The following is a 22754-nucleotide window of genomic DNA, read 5'->3' as shown; positions in this document are numbered from 1 at the left end:
TAGAACTGAAATAGATGGTCTTATCTCAATCTGATAAAAACCATCTATGGCAAACCAACAGTCAACATCATATTAAATGAACAAACACTGAATCTTTCACACTAAAACCAGGAACAGGAACAAGATGTCCAGTTTCTACTTTTATTCAACATAGTTCTGGAAACTTTACCCAGAACAGTGAGACAAGAAAAAGAAATAAAAGGAGTAACAATAGAAAGGGAAAAAGTTAAGCTATCATTATTTGCAGATTACGTGATACTCTACACAGAAGTCCCCAAAAAAAACTACACACACACAAAAAGCTAGATTTAATGATCAAATTTAGTAGTGTAGCTGGATACTAAGTCAACACTCATAAATCAATAGCCTTCTGTGCATGAACAACAAATTCACTAAGTGAAAAATTAGGGAAAGAACACCTTTCACAATAGCATGAAAAAAAAAAAAAAAAAAAAAAAAAAGAAAGAAAGAAAGAAAGAAAGAAAGTAAGAAAAGAAAAGAAATACCTAGCAATCAACCTAACCAAGGAAGTAAAAGACCGCTACACTGAAAACTACAGTCCTCTAAAAAAGGAAATTGAAGAGTATATCAGAAAATGGCATGGGCTGGGGATACAACTTAGTGGCATAAGAGCCTGCCTAGCAAGTGCAAGGTCCCAAGTTCCTTTCACAGTATCACAAAAAAAGAAAAAGAAAAAAGAAAGAAAGAAAAGTAAAGAAAATGGAAATATATCCCTTGCTCTTGGGTAGGAAGAATCAATGCAGCAAAATTGCCCATATTTCAAAAGCTCTTACATGGATCTAATGCAATTCTGATCAAAATTCCAACAGCGTAACTCACAGAATTACAGAAAGCAATCCTAAAATCCATTTGGAACCAGAAGAGACCTAGAATAGCAAAGGCAATCCTGGGCAACAAAGTCAAGGCCACAGGCATCACAACTCCAGACCTGAAATAATACTGCAAAGCTACTGTGATAAAAACAACTTAGTACTGGCAAACACACACACACACACACACACACACACACACACACATCTGAGAATCAATGGAACAGATTAGAAGGTACAGAAATAAGTCCAGATATACTCAGACACCTTATCCTTAACAAAGGTGCCAAACATATTAACTGAAAGAAAGATAGCCTCTTTAATAAATGGTGCTGGTGGGCTTGGGACAATAGCTCAGCAGCCTAAGTACCTGCTTGGCAAGCACAAAGACCTGGATCTGATCCCCAGTACTGCATGCCGTGCAAGGCCCTGCACCAAGTCAGCCACCAAAACCAAGCATGGTGATGCAAACCTATAATCCCAGCACTGGGGAGGCTGAGACAGGAGGGTCACTATGAGTCTAAGCTGCATAGTGAGACCCTGTACCAAATAAATAAATAGGTTTTTAAAAGAAAAAATTTTAAAATCTAGGACTAGATGTCCCATTTGACTCAGCTATTCCCCTTCTGAGTATCTTTCCAAAAGAATTAAAGGCATCATACAAGAGTAATATATGCACAGGCATGTTTATAGGGCCAGAGTACATAACAGCCAAGTCTCGAAAATAGCCCAAATACCCATCCACTGTCGAAGGGAAAAAGAAAATGTAGGAGGTATTTTTTATACATGGAGTATTACTCTGCCATAAAAAGGACATGCTCAAGATAGTTCTATGAAAATGATGCACCTTAAGTCTATACTCTTTAAGTGAAATACACTGGACATACATATGTGAATACTACATTGTTTTTCTGGTGTGAGAATCCAAAAGAGTAAATAAAGACAAAATGTATTTTAAAATGGAAGGGAAATGTTCAAATTGGAAGAACAAGAAAGAGGGAATAGTGAAAGGAAGAAGTGTGAAGAAACAAAAAAGAAGGAAAAAAAAGAAGGAAAGAAAGAAAGAAAGGAAGGAAGGAAGGAAGGAGGGCCAGCCAGGTAGCTCAGCAGACTAAAGTGCCTGCTTAGGCAAAGCGCAGTGGCGAGGATTTGATCCCCACCGTGCGCTGCCATGCCATGCCATGCTGGCCCCGCCCCAAGGGGGCGGGGCTGAGACAGTGACTGATGTTGGGCGTGGTGCTGTGCCTATAATCCCAGCGCTTGGGAGGCTGAAAACAAGAGAATCACTACGAGCCTGATCTTCATAGTGAAACCCTGTACTAAATACCAAAAAGAAAAAGAAAACAAGGAAGGAGAAGGAAAACAAGTTCATGGTATGAATATCTTAAAGAAAAAAACTTAAAATTTTCTTTACATAGTAACTACAATAAATAAGAGTGCTGTCAGCAGAGGACAAACATACAGGAAAAACAGAACAGCAGAGCTCAGCTAGACATAGATTCCACACAAATACAACAAACCAAACTGATTTTTTACAAAGATTCAAAAACCCTTTAATGGAACACTGTCTTCTACCCAAGGTACTAAAGCAATTGGATGTTCACAAACAAAAAGAAAAATGAAGCTTAAATTAAATTCTTTGTACCTCTATAGAAAAATCAACTCTAAAGCAATCCAGGGGCCGGGGAGATAGCTCAGTTGAACAAGCACGTGCCTGGCAAGTGCAAGGACCTGAGTTCAGTTTCTGGTTCCACAAAAATAAATAATAAAAATAAAAAGATCCAAAGACTTAAAAATACAACAATTAAGCTTTTAAAATAAAGAATTGTTGATTTAAAAAAAAAAAAAAAACCTTCACAACTGTTAGATGAAGACTGGTAGAATCCAGACAGTGACACAACCAGTTCCAATGAGCCCTAAATGACATGTAGGTTTCATTTTACCTAGATCACAGAGGACATGTCAGTAGGTCACAGAAGACACACAAGCAAGTCACAAGCAGTCCCCCAAGGACATTTCAGGTCACAAAGGACACACCAGCAATCCTCAAGCCAGCTGTTTCTCCAACCCACCCCTTCAAAAGCCCACCAAAAAACGTTGCCCCCCCCCAAAAAAAAAAGCCTTTTACCCTATAAGAGATACCTTCTCTGTGCTGCTCAAAGAGAAGCCCCTTTCAGGGTTAGCAATAAACCTGTTTGGATCACTGAGTTCATATCCCTTCTTTCCTGCTCATCTAGTGGCAAAACCCAGGGGTAGGATCCAAAAGCAGAGACTCCTGCAACCTAGGAATCAGTGGGCTGTGGGCCGTTACCTCACTTGAGAGCCTCCTGTTTCTCGCCCCATTTTCCCTCCTTTCCAGTTGGTTGCACAGGCTCAACTTCCCTCTGCAGCAGGTCTGCCAGGCTTTGGCTAAGGCTACTTACTCTTTAGTGAGCCCTCAAAACTCTCAGAGGAAACTCTGAAAAACTGACTGCCCAAATGGGTAACTCTCCTTTTTCATTAACTCCAGTCCATAGTGCCAGACCTCAAACCAGAATTCACCACCATCACCACTCCTGGGATGGTAAGATTCTGGCCTAACAACCTTCTCTTGGTGCCAGAGAAGGCCAATCTATCATCCCCCTTTTACGTTGAAAATCATTTTCCTTCTTCCCCATGCTCAAAGAACACCACAAAAGGGGGCCTCTTACACTCTTACTTGGCAAGGGACACTTCTTTTCAGCACGCAGTACAATCTTGTCCTACTCCAGAAGCCTACACAGACCCCAGGCAGAGGTCAATTGTAAGAAGACATTCCAACAACCTGTTTCCCAATCTAGGCTGCTTTTCTTATTCTTCCCAATGATTGGCAATTCTCCCTCAAAAACATCGGGAGACATCCCCCTCAGTTGTGTTCTGTGCAATCTTTCCACAATGGGACTTAAAAGGAGACCTTCTTAGGCAGAAGCAGAGACCAGGATTCAATCCCCAGCATGCTGTGCTGGCCCTGCCCCCAGGGCACCATAAGACAGCAACTGAGACTAGGCATGGTGGCAGAGGCTGAAAACAGGAGGATCACTACGAGTCCAATCTGTGTAGCGAGACCCTGTAGATCCTGTACTAAATACATTTTAAAAAATAAATAAATAATAAACAATTAAAAGGAGACCGTAAACCAAAAAAGTGATCTTTTATTTCATTTCCATGTGACCCCACTATAAATCTGATAATGGGTCACACTAGACACCTGAATGTACTTCTGTGTTTTCCAAGACCCTGGTAACTTCCTCCAGAGAAATCTGTATGTCCAAGCCTTTATTTACCCTTCATGAGCAATTTTTCCTCTATCCTACTCTCTCCTCTCTGTAAATTCTCATAGAACAAAAAAACTTCTACCCCGTAAAAACCTCTCTCCCTGCACCAAATTATATGCCTTTACCCTGCTCTACTCTCTTCTGTAAACAAAGTCCATCCCACCTATGATCTCCCACTCTATTGCCTCTCAGTTCCTCAACAACCTCTCAACCAGGCCCACAATCCTCCCAATCATCAGCCACTCCCTCTTGGAAGACTCCTCTTCTCCAACATCCTGTAGCCTGCCATTCTCCTACGGTCCAGGCCCCTAACCAAACCTGCCCTTTTCTCCTCTCAGACATACACTCGTCCTCTGATATCTCCCCAGATCATTTCTCATCCCAGGTAGCAGGCACTGAGAGGCCCATTGACTTTCATGTTTATTTCTCAATTACTAATCTAGAATGTTTACAACAAAGAATGGGGCATTTCTCCAAAAATCCCATAAATTCAGAAAAAAAAATTCTGCTACTCATTCAAAATACCTCACTTGAATAGGTATTTCCCTTATCCTCTATCCACTCTTACTGATGACAAAGAGGAGTGTATTGGAGGGCAGCTGAAAACCACACCCAATAGCGGCAGCACCAACACCCTGACAGGCATACTGAAGCAAAAACAAACTTAATTCCCACTTCTTTGTCTTTCAGACAGGGTCTCGATATGCAGTTCAGGCTGGCCTACAGCTCACTTTTGTGGCTCACACTGGTGCAGAACTTGCAGTGATCCTCCCTCCTGCTTCAGCCTCCAAGTACTAGTTAATTCCCATTCCTTTGGGGGCATTTCTTTTTGGGCATTCCTTAAGGCTCCCACTTTGGCCCTCCTCAATGCTAATAACCCTTTCTTTTTCTTTCTTGCCAGCAAAAAAAGACAAGCATTAGTGCTACTTGCACAGTCAAATGGAAACTTCCTCCAGCATGTTGCCTATTTATACAAACAGTTCAACCTTGTAATGAAAGACTGGCTTCTCTGTTCAGTCTTAAGAGTCTGCTGCACTCCTTATCCCCCAGGCTCAAAAGATTACTCTCCACCAGCCCCTACATGAGCATTCTTCTTCACACAACCTCTCCAGTCTGCTAGGCTGCTGTGCTTTAACCCATCTCTCTGGCCCAAGTGGAAGCCCTATATTCTCGACTCTTACAACCTTCAGTTACCTTTTACCACTCTACTGCCCTAGACCCTGCAACCTTTCTTCCAATACCTAACCCTCCAGACTCCACCCCCTGCAACCCAAGTGCATAAGGCCTTCTTGATTTTACTCTCATCTGCCTTCGTCACATAACCTTTACTCTCAGATATGGTACAAGACAAGGATGTCCTCTATCACCCCTACTATTCAATATAGTTCTAGAATCATGAGCTAGAGCCATTAGACAAGAGAGAGAAATAAAAGGAATAAGAATAGGTAAGGAAGAAGTTAAATTATCATTATTTGCAGATGACATGATACTTTACTTGGAAGACCCAACAACTCCACCAAGAAGCTACTAGAATTAATACACAAATTCAGTAGTGTAGGAGGATACAAAGTTAATACCCAAAAGTCAATAGCATTTCTCTACACAAATAACAAACACACCAAAAGGGAAATTAGAGAAACAATACTTTTTACTATTGCACTGAGGAAAATGAAATACCTTGGACTTCATCTAACTAAAAAGGTCAAAGATCTTTTCAAGGAAAATTACAATATTCTTAAAAAAAGAGATCATAGAGGATTTCAGAAAGTGGAAAGATATTCCATGCTCCTGGATAGGAAGAACCAACACTGTGAAGATTGCCATATTCCCAAAATTGCAGTACAGATTTAATGCAATCACTATCAAACTACCACCAACATACCTCACAGATCTAGAGAAATCATTCCTAAATTTATTTGGAACCAGAAAAGACCTAGAATAGTAAAGGCAATCCTGGGAAACAAAGACAAGGCAGGAGGCATTACAATTCCTGACTTGAAATTAGACTACAAAGCTATTGTAATAAAATCAGCATGGCACTGGCAACAAAATAGACCTCAGAATCAATGGAATAGATTAGAAGACGCTGAAGATTCTACAAACACACTCAGCCAACTTATCTTTGACAAAGGAGCCAAACATAATCACTGGAAGAAAGATAGCCTCGTTAACAAATGGTGCTGGAAAAACTGGCTCTCTACATGCCGAAAACTCAAACTTGACCCAGGTCTATCACCATGCACTAAGCTAAAGTCAAAATGGATTAAAGATCTAAACATTAAAACAGAAACACTTAATCTTCTGGAAGAGAAAGTAGGAGGAACTCTTGAAGATATAGGAGTAGGCAAAGAGTTCATGAACAAAAATCAAATCAGGTGGGTAACACTTAAAAGAATTAACAACTGGGACATGCTCTTATTGAGAAGTTTTTGCACATCAAAAGAAATTACCAACAAAGTGAAAAGACAACCCACAAATTTGGAAAAAAAAAAATCGTGACAAGTACTCAGACAAAGGTCTGCTCTCTAGAATTTATAAAGAACTAAAAAACACTAGGGCCCCAAAATTTAAAGACCCAGTCCAGAAATGGGCATTCGAAATGAACACACAGTTCTCAGAGGATGAAATTAAAGAAGTGAATAAATATATGAAACAATGCTCCATATCACTAGCCATCCATGAAATGCAAATTAAAACAACACTGAGATACCATCTCACCCCAGAAAGAATGGCTACCTTAAACAAATCAACCAACAACGAATGTTGGAGAGGCTGTGGAGAAAAGGGAACCCTTCTCCACTGTTGATGGGAATGCAGACTGGTGCAACCATTATGGAAATCAGTGTGGAGACTCTTTAAAAAACTAGGACTGGAAATTCCATTCAAACCAGCTAGTCCCCTACTGGGAATTTTCCCTTAGGAACTGAAAATGTCATATCATAGTGATATATGTGTATCTATGTTTATAGTAGCACAATTTGTGATAGCCAGATCTTGGAAACAACCAAGATGCCCGTCACATGAGGAATGGTTGAAAAACAAGTGGTATTTTTATACAATGGAGTATTACTCAGCTATAAAGAATGATAAACTCGAAGCCTTTATATTTAAGTGGATGCCACTTGAAGATAAATTCATAAGTGAAATAAACCAGACCCACATGTGTAAAGCTCATACAGTCTCCCTAGTATAAGAACTCAAAAGAAGAAATACAAATAGAAAGGTATAACACAACTGAAAGGAAAGCTAGAACTTGAGGACTGGACAGCGAAGACAGAGTAAGGAGAAAAGCTGGGGAAAAGGACAGGGAGAAAGCCATACATCCGTATGCACAAGATGGGCAAGGCAATGATCCTGAGAAACATCAGCAGGTTTTTGAAAACTAGCAGTGAATTGGTAGGATTCTCACCCTGACTAAACTATATATGCTGATACCTGTGAACCACGCCAAGTGCACTGAAGACAGCAATGTGTAATAGAAGGGTCACGCTTGGATGACTGTCATTCTGGTCTTCTAAATACGTACTACTTGTCATGACATACCAATTATTACCATACTGTCTCACAAATAAAAGTTTTGTTTTTTAAAATGGGTAATAAATGAAAAAAAGACACACACACAAAAAAAAAAAAACATGTCACAGGACTGTCCTGCTACAATGCTGTATATGGCTAGATTTCTAAATTTCTGTGTAAAAATATGTGTTTATTCATATTTTTTAATTATTTTTTTCTTCATATTCTGTAAGAACTTAAAGTTCAACACATCAATACCTGATGGAAAATACCTGTTCCATGTTATGCCTAAGATGTTTGATATTTAGGCAGATAGGATAAACCAAACTCCATATGTTGTAGGGTAATAATAAGCTTCTCTTCTGGAGGGTTAACGAGCTAAGTTTGCGGATCAAAAATTGGAGAAGGGCTGCAAGGTCAGCCAACATTTTGACCCTAGCCTTTGAAAGTCAGTGAAGACTCAGGACATAGGAGAACCTGTACTGTAACATCATGTAACTCAGTTGTGTCCCAAATTTTCTGATCAAGGAGATTATGGAGCCACAGAGGAATGTGATCGATGATGTAGAGTGTGCCTAAGGAGAGTCACATGAAGACAAAACATTCTCTCAGGCTTTCACAGGGAGCAAATTGGTCAAGCATTGGCTGTGACTCATGCACATGGCTGACAGTGACAAAGGATCTGCAAACTGCGGTACAGGGTTACAGGATAAATCCTGAGGGGACTTGACTGACCTTACCAGATACAAGTTACATTTCTTGTTATATAGGTCTTGCTTTATCTTGGTCTTAACCATCCAGCAGAAAAGTATAAAAATGAGGTATATAAAGTAAAGCCATATTAATATGCTGCACAGTAAAAGGCTCAAGTGAAAAACTTTTGCGGATAACCCACTACTATTGTGGACTGCTAGACTGTGTTGGATTGTTTTGCTGAATTCAAGCACCTATAGTATTTAGATGCCAATGAAATACCCATCTCTGACAGGACTAAACAAAAAAAGGGGATACAAAGGAAGGACCATTTTGTATTTGTATACACAGAATAGTTGAGATAGATATATAGTGACTTTCGCTTAATTCAATGAGAAGAAATATTTGTAGTAACAGTGTTTGGACAGGATATCCTGTCTGCTTCTTGTACTATGGATAACCACTAAGAAGATAACAATGTACAAAGTATTAATTATTGAAGATGTCCTATTAATCAGCTTTGAAAATGTCTCACTGATATTTGTTTCTCAATAAAATAAAATTAAATACACACACACACACACACACACACACACACACACACACAAATCTCTCTCAGGGATTAAAACCAAAATGTAAAAAAAAAAAAAAAAGGCTGCCTTTTTCCAGTTCCCATCAACCAGACCCATGCCACCGATGATCACCAACCTGCCTCCTGTAACTGAAGAGATCAAAGACACAGCTAAAAAGCCAGTAAGTCTCTCTCTTTATAACTCTGCCCATTTCTTGACAATCCTAACAAAGAAATTCCCCATTCACCCTCTTCCTTCTTATACACCATAATCCAAGATCTATGACTACAGGGAACCCTCTGGGACTTCTCTCCCAGAACTAATCATCACTATTCCTGTTTTCTGCTGCTCTAATCCTTTCTCAGTATCACTCATTCTCTTAACACCTAACATCACAACACAGACCTGTCCTACATACCACAATCAGACACACTTACATGGCTAAAATAATCCAAATCTTTAATGGAACCATCCAAATATCCTGCTGGGTCTGCCTCCATCTTTCCCAAATAGTAGACTCAGTAATCCCTGCTCCTTTTAGAACATAAATAAACACTTCTGCAAGGCTACACTTCACCAAGACTGCCAGTACCCAGGGGCACTGTCCCAGCTGACATCAGTCTCCCGAGAGCACTACTAGGTATCAGACAGGCTTTAAAGGCTCACCAACTGCCTTCAGGTCATAACAGGTCCTTCCCAAAATGAACTCCATCTAACCCATCCTATTCCTCCATGCATTTCTCAAATCAAATAAGATCACTTTACCGAGTGAACTCCCTAGACCCCTTCCCCTCTGGATTTGTAGATGTCCAGTCTCCAGATACTATCCATTTCCTCCCACCTTATGATCACAATTTTAACCATCTGGGAACTCTCTTACAGGTTCCTGGATACATTTCCTTCCTAGACAGTCTAAAAACTACTGCATCTGAATATTACAAAGACAGGAGAAAGGACATCCTGAAAGATACTCTCCTGTCCATTAGAGGTAGCAAAAAATACAAATTCTTCTTAAACCAAAAATTCACTGCCCTTAATCAACAGGGTCCCGCACTATTACAATCAGCCTTACCTCCTTGCCCTTGATAGATTCAACAGTTAGCTCCTCCTTCCACATATGGCACAAATCTGAGGCAGTCCAACATTTACTTCCTAACTCACCCAAAGATCATCTCCTCCTATTCTAATTTTATCTGATGGGATGCTATTCCCAAGAGCATATACATTTACCTCCTAATGGATCATAACCTGTATATTAGATCTCTACACTCTCACTCTTTCCTTAGCAATGTCCAATCTGCCTATCCCTATCTCCCCCATAACCTATGTCAGGGCACAATGTGCCATGCAGGTACTCCCCTTAATCGTTACCCTGGGAATATCACAAGAACAGGAATGAGATGAGGCCTTAGGAGTCTTTCTTTTAGAACTGACCTGGCTGTCAAAAGAACTTGTCGAGGGACTCAAAAAAGTCTCTGAATAACTGGAACTACTTGCATGATTGAGTATATTCCCTGGTTTCAGTCATCCTCCAAAACTACAAAGGCCTTGATCTCATGAGACCTTCACAGAGCAGTAAATGTGCTCTATTCCAAAAATAATGTGGTTTTTACATCAACAAATCTGGTCTTATCAGAGATAGGGTGAAATGCCTTTGCAAATGGACTTCTAAACTCCATGTAGGCTTTTCCAATGATCTGTTTTCCCATTTCTTTGTTGGCTCCTAACCTCTTGGCCCCCTTTACATTTATTATTCTTTTCCTTCTTTTTTCTTGTTTAATTATCCTAAAGGCTATTTTTTTAGGAATAAAGAACAGCCATCTCCCAGGCAACTACTCAAGAACACCTCTAAACAGCCTTCCTTCCCCAAAACCATTTTTAAAGTTTAAAAAAAAAAAAAAAACACACCATAGCTCCTCTCAGCAAGAAGTAGCCAAGAAAGAACAGCAACCTGTTTTCCTATGCCTATACCATTTTCCTACATCATTCCTTTAATGCCAACAATGACAGAGTCCATGCAGGTACACCACCAGTTCCAGTAAGCTCGCCCCTTAGAGAAATGGCTTCATTTTACTTAGATCACAGAGGATATCAGCAGGTTAAAGCAGTCCCCTGAAAACATGTCAGCAAGTCACCAGGGACACATCAGCAAGCCTGCCATCTCTCTAACCCTGAAAAGCCCACCAAAAACTGCTTTTTTATTTAAAAGAAAAAAAAAAAAAAAAAAAAAAAAGCCTCTTAGGTCGTAAGAAGCCTTCTCTTCTGCTCTCTTAGGTTTAGCAATAAGCCTGCTTGGAAAGTTGTATTTGCATACCTCCTTTCATGCTCAGAGAGTTCTCAGAAATGACACAAAAATCACGATCTATAAAAGGGAAAACCAATAAGATTTCAAAATTTCAAGCCAGAGATGTAGCTCAGAGGCATAGCACCTACCTGGCCAGCATAAGGTCCTGAATTCAATTCCCAGAACAAAACAACAAAATTTGAAAATTTAAAACTTTTGCTATGTGAAAAACTGTTCTACAAATTAGGAGTAAATATGTGTGAAATACTTTACGTGATAAATGTGTCTGAACTATATATATAAAGAACTATCAAAGCAACACTACAAAAACAACCCTAACTGAGCAAAAGACATGAAGATTTAAATAAAGATACACAGCAAATAAACACATGAAAAAACAAGCTCAGAAAAATACAAGTGAAAGAAATATGCAGCTGAATTCAGTAAATAAGGGTAAAGTGTAATAATATAAAGATCAAAGGGACAGAATAATTTGATAATTCAGAGTATTACTGAACTAAAAATGTAATGGAAAAGGTAGATGAAAGGTACCTAAAAAGGAAAAGATTTAAGGCTAACAAAGAAACAGTTTACACAATTCACACTTGTCATAAGCACTGATATTGTAAACATAAGTCTGAAATAGTTCTATAAATATACACAGACTATTTCCTCAGAGTAGAACGTATACACTGGCCCCTGTCTGCTAAGTACTAAGTACTAATCTATGGATGTGAAAGTCTTAAGTGCATGTTTTTATTTTCCATGACCTGAAACATACAAAGAGCTAGGTTCTTCTCCTTAATAACACTCTGAGGGGCCAGGGAGACGGCTCAGTGGAATAAGTGTTTCCCTGGCAAGTGCAAGGACCTGAGTTCAATCCCCAGTTCCGCCAAAAAAAAAAAAAAAACAAAACAAAACACTCTGACCACTGATAGCATGTACCCCACTGCATTCATAGCAGTTGTTTCTATGTCTGTTCCACCAAGCCACAAACTTAAGGTATTAATAAATACTGCAAGTAGTAGCATCTCATAAACTACTTCCTGAATGAAAGACCAGAGTTATTTTAATAAACTGTGACTTCAACAGACTAGACAGATGAGAAATAAAATGTTAAAATTACATTAACAGTAAAATCATTTAGGAAACAGCTGTAAAATTTCAGTTAAGCAGTCTCATTATGCCTGCTGCAAACAATGACTACAAAACCAGAAAAATGAATCAAAGTCTTATCAAAGATTATAACAGAGAGACAGAAGATGCTGTAAGATACTAAACCTTTTTCCTGGAAAGTCATTTGTTTAAATATTAAGACTATTTGCTGTAATATACTAAGTACAAAGAATACAATGATAAGGAAATATACAAAATCTGACCTCATCATAATGGTGGGAAAAAATCAATCAAGTCTTGAGGAACATTAAGATTGGAGAGTACAGATCTAAAATAATACAAAAAAGTAAAGGCCCTAGACTTCTTAATGCCATTTATCTCACTGTATGTGGACTTACAAGATAGATAAAGAAAATGTGTGGGTCAGCTAAAATACTAAGACTGAACCTCAAAAAATTGCCTATATTGATGAACCCTCCCTCAATAAGAGTACAGAAAGACAGGGGAAAAATAGACCAAAGTCAAAAAAGGTACAAAAAGGACGATAATTATTACAAAACCTAGGGGAAAATGTTTGAAGATGGACAGGTGATACATACTGACAATTTACTGAAAAAAAAAAAAAAAAAAAAAAAAAAAAAAAAAGACCCTTAAACTTGCTTGATAAGGTAACCTTCCAGGAAAAAAATTCCTAGAGAATAATGAAAATAAACATCAAGTTACAAGGTAAGAGAAAAGAAGTGGAAAGGAAAAAGCAACATAAAAGGAGCATGCAGAGCAAGAAAGAAATAGATCTTCACTTATTAAAAACAGCACTCTTAAACAAAATGTTAAGGCAGTTCTTTAATATAATCAATTTCCTCTGTGGGGAAATCTTAATTATTCATCTTTATTTTAGGGCAAATTAAGCCAAAATGCAATGACTGTACTTTAAAAATAATGTACATGAGACTGATCAGTATAAGATCCTATGTAGGGCCGGCCAAATAGCTCAGTGGACTACAGGGCCTGCAAGCAGGAGCAGGGGTGGAGGATTCAATCACCAGATCTGCTGTGCTGGTCCCGCCCCCGGGGCACACTGAGACAGCAATTGAGACTGGGCATGGTGGTACGCGCCTGTAATCCCAGCTCTTGGGAAGCTGTAAACAGGCAGATCCCTAAGAGTCCGATCTAGTAGTGAGACCCTGAATACCTTGTAGACCCTTCCCTAAAATACAAAAAAAAATCCTATGTAATAGATAATATATGCTTTAGCACACTGGGCTGATGGTTCAATTTTGGTCTTTATTTTAAAAACAAATTTTTTTAAAAAAGAAAAGCTTACGAAATTTATATTTACCACCAACTTACAGTTCAATTATACTAACTTAGAATTTCCCCATTTTCAATAAGTAATTTGAAATGCTTTCAGAAAACATTCAAAATTACATGTATATTGTTATATTTACATTCCTATACACAATAAGAGCAATAAAATACAAAAAAAATCCTACCCTAAAGAGCTATAAATAATTTGAATACAATGATTAGTAACTAAAGAACTGGCACTTTTTAAAATTACATTAACAGTCCAGGGGATCAATAACACTCTTTCAAAAAATATGTATCTTTTCATCAGATGGAAAAAAAACTAAGAATGAAGAATAAAAGTACAATTTATAGTAATAAAAATTGTAATTTTTAGTTGATCTAGGAAGAAATAAAGACCAGTACCTGTTATTTTCATGATGATTTTTCTTAAAACTCCACAACGTAACATTAAGTTCACAGTCAAGAAATCAAATCAAACCACTACTAGAATCTTCTGCTTGGTCATGTTTATTCAAAGTTATTCTTCCTGGGATTTCACTCCAGTTTTGAGGTAGAATCAGAAGACTAAGACTTTGTGAAGAGTCTTGTTAACTTCACAAGGCTGTCTTCCATACAACTAGACCTCTTACAACCAGCAGATGGTGCCCTATGTAGAGATAACCCTTCTAGTATACAATAATTAAACACAATTAGAAGTCAATTTTACTCCTGTCAAAAGACAATTTAAAAAAAAAAAAATCTAATGAGAGTTTTTCCTAAAAGAAAAAACATAAACATACCATTCTCCCTTATGTATATATTCTCCCTTGCAGCTATATGTACATATTTTCCAGCTATTTAACTTGGTTTTTCCCCCATAAACAAAGTATATTTCAATCCACATCAGTTCCTAACAGCACAGGTAGTGTTCTTTTAAATCTCTTTAAAGTAGTATTTTGTTTTAATAGTGATGATATCTTTCGTTTATTTGTATTTCTCTCAGTCCAATGTCCTAAATGTGGGGGCTATAAACTACATACTTCTCTATTCATTCACCTTGCATCTCTAGCACCTACTCTTACACAAGCCCCTTTTTAAAAAAATTTTTTAAATCTTTTATTTGTTACAGCATCTTGCTGTGTAGTTCAGACTTATAGTGATCCTCCTGTCTCCGCCTCCCCAGTGCTGGGATTACAGCTGTGTGTCACCATGCCCAGTTTCTGTGGCCCACATAGCACGTGGTATCAGGGATCAAACCCAGGTCCCTTGCTTGCCAAGCAGTCACTTAGACCACTGAGCTATCTCTCCAGCCCCACAACTCCCTTCTTTTGGTAGACTGCATGTGCTTCATCAGGAAAACAGCAATTGTTGAACAGGAGCTTCCTAGGCCTCCTGCCACCAAATTTACATGCCTATATACATTTGTAACCATCTTCTCCTTACTTCCCTCTTATTAGGAAGAAAATGGCCTCTTTACATCAAAAACTTAACCCTCCATAAATATACAAAATCCTATTCCCTTTCAGATTTTCTAGACAAAAAACTTTCTCTTTAGTTCTCTTCTTTCCACCCTAACATAATTTTGTGTCTACCACATCCTTTCTTCAGCATTCAAATATACTCTTCTTGAGACATTCAGGCAAGAAATAAAAGATACAGCATATCTACTTAAGACAGAAGGAGGGAGGGGGAGGGAGGAGGAGAGGAAAGGCAAGGAGGGGGAGGGGAAGGGGGAAGAGGAAGGGGAGGTAGGAGAGAGAAGAGGAAGAGGGAGATATCATATGGAGAGATACCACTTATCCTAGTCACGGTCATCAGGAACAAGCCAGTCCCAGCCAAACTACTACACACACCCTTGCACACTCATCAGTCACCACAGCTAAGATCAGCTAAAGCTAACCTAGATCAGTAGCACCACCCACAACAGCCAAAATGAAATTGCCAATCTGTAGAACGGGGAATTGAAATTAAGTCACTGGTAATTCATTATAAAGTAAAAGCTAAATAAATGTCATCAGTAACCTCTACACTACCAAATCAAATGAATACTTCCCTAATCTTTATTTTAAACATGTCAGTATATGATACAGGTGACAACCCCCTCTGTGAAACACTACCTTCCTTTAGTTTCTACCATACTTATATCTTTTCCTGATTTTTCTCCTCCCTTACTTGTATCTAATTTGTTTCCTTTTTCTTTACCCAACACCCAACCTCTAAGAATCCGTAATTCTGGGAGCTTAAATCTTGGAAATAACCCAAATGCCCATCAACTGAGGAATAGATAAAAAAAGATATGGTATTCTTACACAATGAAGTATTACTCGGCTATAAAAAAGATAAACTCAAGGCTTTTGTAGATAAATGGATGCAACTAGAGATTATATTAATGAGTAAAATCAGACACACATGTGCAAACATCGTATTGTCTTGCTAGTGTCAGAATCTGAAAGAGTAAGTATAGTCTGAAGGGTACAATAGACACTGCGCAAGGAAAAGAATTTGTTCAATAGGAAGGAAAAATTGGGATGAGGAAAAGGACAAAAGTAAGAAGGGAAAAAGATATATTTATGAATATATGCATGAATATATGAATTTGGATAACTGTACTGCCAATTTCTTTTTCTTCTTTTCTTTTTCTCTTTTTGGCTGAACTGGGTATTGAACTCAGGCCCTTCTGCTTGCCAGGGAAGCACTTATTCTACTGAGCCATCTCCCTGGTCCCCATACTGCCAATTTCTATTGGTCTTTTGAAAGGAGTAGTTAATGCTTTTTTTTTTCTTTTCTTTTCCAGTGCTTATAACTTTTTCTTGTTGTGTTTCTTTTTAAATCTATTTTGCATGTTTATATCTGGTAACCTAAACAACTAATTTGAAGATAACATCATGTAATACAGCACCACTGTTGAATTCCTATTACTTTCTTTAGTGAAATGTTGTATCATTTCTAATGCTGGTTTTTATTACTATTTTGTATTCTTAAAAAATAAATTCTGGGAGCTTTATTTTCTTTTTAATCCCTATACTTCTCCCCAAGCCTTCTGCTTTTAAAAAGTTTAGACAATAAACACATACCTACACCAAGTTCTCTCTTTTGAACTCCAGCTCCTATCTACAATAGTATACTTAGTACCTGCACTTTAGTATTCTCAAAAGCATTGTGTATTTCAGAGACCCAAAACCGAACAACAAACTTTCAATTCCTCCTGTCTCCAAAATAATCCTCAATCTTCAGTCTTCCATGTCTAAACTGATAATTATGCTGGGCACGGTAGAGTACACTTGTAATCTTAGCACTTGGGAGACTGAGGCAGGAGGATCACAGTGAGATTAAGGCTAACCTGGGTTAAGGCCAGCATGCACTACACAGCAAGACCCCGTTTCAAAACAAGGAAACTAAATAGGTGGTTCTTTCTTTGTACACTATTTCTTCTCTCCAGAAAGCTGGGAATGATCCTTGACAATTTCATTTCACCACTAAAAATTAATTATCAGAGACTGGGTGTGGTGGCACAGGCCTGAAATCCCAGCTCTTGGGAGGCTGTACACAGGACAATTACTACAAGTCCAATTTAGTAGTGAGGCCCTGAACACCCTATAGACCCTTCCCTAAAAATACAAAATAAATAAATAAAATAAAATTATCATCCCTGCAACTACTATCTGTCAAACAAATGAAATCCAACTTTATTTAGCCATCATTTATTTCATCACAATTAAAGGTACTTCCAATTCACTCTTCATCTTATAGCCAGAAGTATCTTAATATGCTAATCTTTTTCATATCATTGTCTCCAATGAAAGAATTGAAAAATTCTCAAAACAGGTTCCCACTGTTATCTGAATAATTTCCAAACATACTAATCTGACCATCTTCTCATTACACACTACTCTTTAAAGGCACCAAACCCAAACCCTTCTGTCACTCAGTGTGGAGGCATACACCTGTAATCCCATAGGCTGAGGCAGGAGGATCACTGCAAGTTCAAAGCCAACCTGGGCTACACAATGAGTTCAAGGCCAACATGAACTACATAGTGAGATCCTACCTCAAAAAAAAACTCCTACATATCCTTCTGTCTCAGGAAATTCTATGTCTTTTGTTTCAAATCTCTTTTCTCCTCCTTAGTCCTCATGCCTAGCTAATACTAATTTTTCCAAGCTTCATCTATCAGTCAAAGAAATTATCGAAATTACTAAATCTGATCTCTACCACAGGATCTCACACCACTCCTGCAGTTTTCCTTCAAAATATTTATCATAAATGTAAATATTAATTCTCTAAAGTCTATTTCTCCTAATCTGTAAACTATATAAAAACAGGCATCCGATTTTATTCACTGCTATGTATATAATGTATAACACAATGGTAGTGAACAAGCAAAAGCTTGACATATATTATCAATAATAAGATCAATTATATAATTATGCATACTTTACAAATGAGACTCAAAGAAATTGAACTATGCTGAATGAAGTTACACAGCTACTAAAACTAAAATTGATCTTTGCCTTATTCCCAAAATATATGTCCTGAACCTCATGGTTCGCAACTTTTTAAGCACTTAAATCCCTTAATAAAAAGATGAAATATATATATCTATATAAAACTCTATAGAGATTTTTACATGCAAAGCTGAGTAATAATGCTTTAACATGAAAATATAGTATTCTGTCAATACTGCCCATCATCTATACCAGCACTTCTTAAATATGTAAGTGTGGCAACTGTAATTAAGAAAAACCTGACAAAAAGATTGTAGTTTTTAAAGCTCTTTCATACAAATGTTTTTCCTCAAAACCCTACATATTAAGGAATTCCACCTAGTTCTGATTAAAAAGTTAAATTGAGAGAATCTACAACTTGGATATAGTATTCACATGCAATACTGGCAGAAGCCAGGACAAGAAACAATATTTTCTGATTTCACTTCACATTCTTCAAGATACCCTGCATTGGTAATTAAAAATAAGAACACTGAAAAATCAAAATAAATGGAACAAATAAAAATGTTAGGTTGTCTGTCTTGGTTACTTTTGTCTCACTGCTAACACTAGATACCAGACACTTAGAATTAAGGAAGAAAGGAAAGAATTATTTAGATCATAGTTTGTGAAGGTCTCAGTCCATACTCAGCTGGCTCCAAGGCAGGGTGGCACAGTGAGGGACAACAGCTTGTGGCCACAGGAAATAGCAAAAGTGAAAAGGATCAAGAGAGCAAGCCTCTTTCCCTCCCTTATATTGTACGCAGGCTACCAGCCAGGATGGTATAGCCCTCACACCCATCATCCCAGCACAGATCACAAATAAATAGGCATAATTATATAATTTGTAAAGTATGCATAATTATATAATTGGTCTCATTAACACTTCTTGAGCTTTTGTTCTTTCACCACCATTATTATGTATTAGCTATATAGCAGTGAATAAAATGAGGATACCTATTCTTATAGTTTACAGATTAGAAGGGGAAACAGACTTTTAGAGAATATTTACATTTATGATAAATGGACCACGAATCAATCACAAACTCTAGAAGCCAGCCCTGTACTGCACGAGGCTTTTTTTTTGAGGGGGGGACATCAAGACACAAACCATAACACCATCCAAACCAAGAATGATGGCAAAGATCTGTAACCCCAGCACTCACAAAGCTGAAACAGGAGGACAGCAAGTTCAAGGCCAATCTGTGCTACATGGCGAGGTAAAGTGAGAGTCTATCGCCAAAAAACAATGTTCCAGAGACTCAAAACACAAAAATTCTTTAAGTATAACCAGGCCAGCACAAAATCCCTACATGAAGAGACTGTAACAACCATATTGATGAAGTTGTAAAAAAAAAAATGATGCCCTCAGATATCACTATTGGGAATGTAAAATGTTGCAGTCATCTCAGGAAACAGTTTGACAATAGCTTAAAAATCAAACCCCAAAATTCTGCTTCTAGGTATCTAGAATTTTCAAAGTATATAAAAAGTTCCGCGGCTACCCTGCGCCTGTGGGATCTGCCGGTCACAGCCTAGGCGCAGCATGGGTGAGACCCTCTTCCACCCCCTTGGGACCCCCCACCACCACTCCCCATCACCCCCCCACCCCACCGTCGAGTGAGAATTTCTGCCGCGTTCTAAGGACCCCCAGATCTAGTCCTAGCCCACGTCCAGTAAGGGTATGAGAGAGCTTCCGGCTATCCTGCACCGGTGGTACCTGCCAGTCCCAGCCCAGGCACAGCGTAGGTGACACCCTCTTCCACCCCCTTGGGGTCCCCCCAACACTCCCCAGTGCCCCTCCACCCTGCCCGCCATGTGAGATTTTCTGCTGTGTTCTGGAGGACTCCCGAATCCAGTCCTAGCCCAGATCCCATGAGTATGTGAGACAGCTTCTAGCTCCCCTGTACCGGCGGGACCCCACGGTCCCAACCAGGCGCAGCGGGGATGACACCCTCGTCCACCACCTTGAGACCCCCCACTACCACCCCACAGGACTCCCCACCCTGCCTGTCCAGTAAGAATTTCTGCCACGTTCTGGGGACCCACAGATGCAGTCCTAGGCCAGGCCTGGTGAGTGTGTGGGAGAGCTGCTTCTCCCCCCTACTCCACCTTGTCCCCTCCAGACTCAGTTCAGTCCTGGCATACAGTACTGAGGTGAAACCCTGCAGATGCAATGCCTGCAAAGAGAGTAGGGGACAGAACCACCCAGCTAGTCCAGGAGTGGAACATCTTGCCAGAGGGGCACAACACATTCACTCTCAAGGGCAGCAGCAGGAAGGAACTGAGCACAGCAGCCAGACCCAAGCCAGGCACAGTTGGATAGATCGAAACTTTGTAGACCTGCACCTGAACTTCAGTAGGTGCTAAGGTTATAACTGCACCAAATCTCTACAGCAAAGGACACAACACAGTGCTACACAAAATGACAATGAGAAGGAACAAAATGCAATCTCAGAACCCAAGCCCACCCCTGACAAGTGCAGAGGACACTAACAGAGAACAAATTGGATATCACACAGCTGAAATCAATGAATCAACAGCTTCTGAAATAAAGAAACAGCTGCAGAAAGGTATAGAGGAACTCAAATTGGAAATAAAAAAAGAAATCCCTGAAATAATAACATCTGCCATAAAGAATCAAATGCAGAAACACATGAGGAAACCCAATGCCCACCCAGAACAAGTACAGAGGACACTACCTCAGCTCAAATGTATGAATTAATAGTGTCGATAGTAAATAACCAACAGCAAAAAGTCATAGAGGAACTCAGGGCTGAATTCTTTTCTACTAGTTCAGCTCAAATGTACGAATTAATAGCATCGATACTAAACAAGCAACAGTAGAAAGTTATAGAGGAACTCAGAGCAGAATTTTCTGAAATAAGAAAGGAATTCTCGAAACTCATAGCATCTAAAGTAAAGAATCAACTACAGAAACATGAGAAACCCAATCTGAAAAAAAAAACAGCAGTAAAATAATTAATAACTGCTTCTAAAGAAGACATTGATTAAAAAAAATAGAGATTAAAAAAATGACGGATTCCTTGAATGAGCAATACAGGAAAGAAATAGATCGCATGAAGCAGAGTCAAAGAGATATAGAGAAATTTAAAATCTCAATCACAAGCTTGCAAAACTGATCAAATGAAAAAGAAGACAGAGTTTCAGCTCCTGAAGACGCTGCTGCAGCTAGTGAAAAGGTAAGAAAGGAGCTCTTAAAAACAACTAGGATGGAGGAAAAAATAATCCATTACCTGGCAAAATGGTGCAAAGATGAACAATGTGAGACTAACAGGCATCAATGAGAAAGAAGGACTCAATACAAAGGACATTAAAAAAATATGGGCAGAAGTAATAGAAGAAAACTTCCCTATTATGAGGAAACAATCCGACATTCAAGTAACCAAAGCATTCAGAATGCCAAGTAATCTCAATCTCATTAAAAACACACTGAGACATATAATAGTCAAGATTCCAAAAATTCAGCACAAGAATAGTATACTGAAAGCTGCTGGAGAAAATAAACACATCACATTCAAAGGAAAACCCATCAGAATTACAGCTGACTTCACTTCACAAACCATGAAGGCAAGAAGAGTATGGAGCAGAGCACTTCAAGTCCTCTATGAAAACAAATTCCAGCCCAGACTACTATACCCTGCAAAACTGTCTTTCAACTTTGATGGAGAAGTGAAATGCTTTCATGACAAAGAACAGCTAAAGAATTTCATGATGACCAAGCCAACCCTACACAGGCTACTGAAAGATGTTCTAGAGAGGGAAGAAAATGATCAGAACTCCACGAATGAGATCAGAAGCAACCAACTAAGTGGGACAAGCAATTACACACAGGAGAAAAAGGAGTAAACAACAACAGGTAGATAACAAGTCAATCGTAAGTCAATACATCTCAGTTGTAATAATCAATGTAAATGGATTCAATTCACCAATTAAAAGAAATAGACTGGCACAGTGGACTAGGAAACAAAATCCAACAATATCCTGTATACAAGAAACACATTTAACTCATAAAGACATTCATAGGATGAAAGTCAAAGGATGGAACACGATATTACATGCCTCAGCACTTCAGAAAAAAGCAGGGGTAGCAATCCTATTCTCAGTCAGTCTCAACCTCAATCCAACAATGATCAAGCGAAAAAAAGGAGGCCACTATATACTGGTTAGGGGAAAAATTCAAGAGGAAGAGGTAACACTCATAAATATGTATGCACCAAACACAGGAGCACCCAACTATATAAAGCAAATCTTAAGGGACATGAAAAATCTAATATCCAATACCACAATTTTAACAGGAGACCTTAACACCCAGTTATCCCAAAAAGGTAGGTCAACCAGACAAAAAAATTAGCAAAGAAATAACAAAAGTGAACCAGAGCTTGAAACAAATGGACTGGGTGGAAATATACAGTGTTCCCACCCAAACACAGCTTAATAAACATTTTTCTCAGCTGCACATGGGTCATTTTCTAAACTTGACCACATACTGGTCCACAGGTCATGCTTAAGTATATGGAAGAAAACAGAAATTATCCCCATGCATATTATCTGACCACAGTGCAATGAAACTGGAAATAAAGGACCAAACAGAAAAAATCCCTAAATACAAGGAAATTAAATGACACTCTACTCAGCAACCAATGGGTCACAGA

General features: G+C 38.6%; 1 protein-coding gene across 6 annotated transcripts in view; it reads right to left on the bottom strand.

Annotated features, from left to right (window-relative positions):
• The window catches only part of Pds5b (PDS5 cohesin associated factor B), a 263841-nt gene that overhangs the window by 170090 nt on the left and 70997 nt on the right, over positions 1-22754 (bottom strand). Inside the window, exon 1 of one of the 6 annotated variants that reach the window (XM_023715071.1) lies at positions 14018-14038. The exons of the other annotated variants lie outside the window; for them this stretch is intronic. The gene's annotated coding sequence lies outside the window, so the exon portion shown is untranslated. Of the gene's footprint in view, positions 1-14017; positions 14039-22754 lie in introns of those variants that run through there. 6 annotated transcript variants of the gene reach the window in all.

Source organism: Octodon degus, unplaced genomic scaffold (assembly GCF_000260255.1).
Source record: "Octodon degus isolate 3935 unplaced genomic scaffold, OctDeg1.0 scaffold00038, whole genome shotgun sequence".
NCBI lineage: Eukaryota > Metazoa > Chordata > Mammalia > Rodentia > Octodontidae > Octodon > Octodon degus.
This window is presented reverse-complemented; position numbering and strand designations above follow the sequence as displayed.